This window comes from Phalaenopsis equestris, unplaced genomic scaffold, assembly GCF_001263595.1.
Source record: "Phalaenopsis equestris unplaced genomic scaffold, ASM126359v1 Scaffold000251, whole genome shotgun sequence".
In the NCBI taxonomy this organism is placed as follows: domain Eukaryota; kingdom Viridiplantae; phylum Streptophyta; class Magnoliopsida; order Asparagales; family Orchidaceae; genus Phalaenopsis; species Phalaenopsis equestris.
This window is the reverse complement of record NW_018164693.1, coordinates 1,897,331-1,899,409: the sequence shown is the minus strand read 5'-3', so window position 1 is coordinate 1,899,409 and position 2,079 is coordinate 1,897,331.

Below are 2,079 nucleotides of genomic sequence, written 5' to 3'. Positions count from 1 at the left end.
ATATATATATATATTAAAAATAGCTATTTTGTTTTATTATTTACTATAAAATATTAGAAGACATGTTAATTTTTTTTCTAATTCAAGCATTATAATTAATTCATACTTAACATAAAGATTTTATATGGGTGTATATTTAAATATATATAAATATGTCTAAAATTTTTAGATTTTATTATTAAAAAAGTTGATGATTGTTTTCACCAAAAGAAGTCTTATTTCTATGCAAATAGTCCAGGAGAGAGAAGATAATGCTAGGTTTTGATAATATTCATTATAAAATCATGAAGAACTTATCGTGGTGTAAAATAAGATAATGTTGTGGTGCGCAGCAACAACAATGGTCACGTGTGACGGGCGACGGTGATTGTCACTGGCACATAAAGCATTGTAATGACACCTGGTAAAAGCGAGACGATGTGAATTCGACAAGCTAAAATGGCAGGTGGCGACCAACAACAATTTGTAGCCCATTATGGGCGGCATCAATGGCCGCAACTTTCAATATATTAAAAAAGTGATCAAATCGAGTGTGTTTAGAATAAATTAATAATACTCTCATAAAAGCTTGGAATTCTTTTAAAATAGTCATATAGAGCGTATCGATGAAAGGAATCAAATGAGTCTAAGATTGTTAAGTTTTAATGTCATTAAGACATTCAAATTATTAAAAAACCATTCATGAATAAGGGGGGTCAATAGAGACCTTTTGATCGGGCGGTTAGGAAAGTTATGATGCAAATGACCAAAATGCTCATCTAAAAGATACTATAATAGAACTCTCTCTTTACATAAGGGAGGGAAGAGGAATTCCATAGCGTGTTTCGGAAAGAAGACTAAGCGATAATAACCGGCCTTCGTGGTCATTGACCACTATCATCTGTCGCCCATGGTATGTTAGCCATTGGGGACCACCACCATCCTTCGTCACTTACCACTACTGACGACCCTACTTGCAAAAATTGTTTTTCAAACATGGCCTATCGGTCATCGACGACCACCTCCTGCCGTCACTCATTTGCTAATAATATTCTATCGTTGACCGCTCCTTGCAGCCTTTGATTTTAAACATAGTTATTGTGTTTAACACTTATATTGAAGCTCGAGTGTATAACCATCGATCTCCATAACCGGAGATTACTATCGATCATCATCGGTCGCTATCATTTGTCTTCGCTGACCACCGACTGCCAGCAACCCCTTATTATGACTGTCAAAGTCAGACTACAATTGTTATTTCTAACACTTGTATTTTCTTTTGGTGTCTAAAGACAAGTGTTCTTCCTAGTGTAAAATTATAAACCAGTTCTCCATGTCCCAATAGAAGAGGTTCAACCACCAATTATAATCTTCATGGCCAACTATTGACTTTATAGAAACCAACAACGGCCTTTGCGATCTACTATAATGCAATATACCAAAAAATTTTGATACATTTTTTCTTAATCTTAAAGTGAGACCACTTGAAGCTCATCAATGTTTCATCAACTTGCAACTGATATTATCTAAAATAAAATTCAAGTAAATAAAATTTGATTTATTACCGATTTTTAATAAATATATTAAATTCGCCCATAATTGCTAGACGGTTAGCTATTCCCGCTTTTTAAGTTACGATTCCAATTGGGCAAAAGCTTTTCTTAGAAAAATTGGAAAGAGTTAGGTCGGCAGCCAAATGGGCCCCGTTTAATGATGGACGGCCATGGGCCCACTACGAAGATTGGGCCTGCAATTACTGATATTTTTAAAAATAAGTAAACTAAATATATGTATTTTTGTATTTTCAGATTATATATATAATATATATATAGTAAATCCTGTAAGTATGCATACACTTACGGGGAGCTACAGCTCAACTCATTCATAATATCATTGAATTTCTACTTAGTATAACAATTAGATGCATATCACACTAAGTTTGAAACTTTATTGTTGTCCTTTTTAATGAAGTAATTTTTTTAAAATTCTTCCATAAATGGCGCATACATACTATGTGTTTTGCATATGGAAATACAAGCTTAACTGCTTCTTCGAGTCTTTTTGTTCATACGCAATCACGCCCACCAAGTATATAAAAAA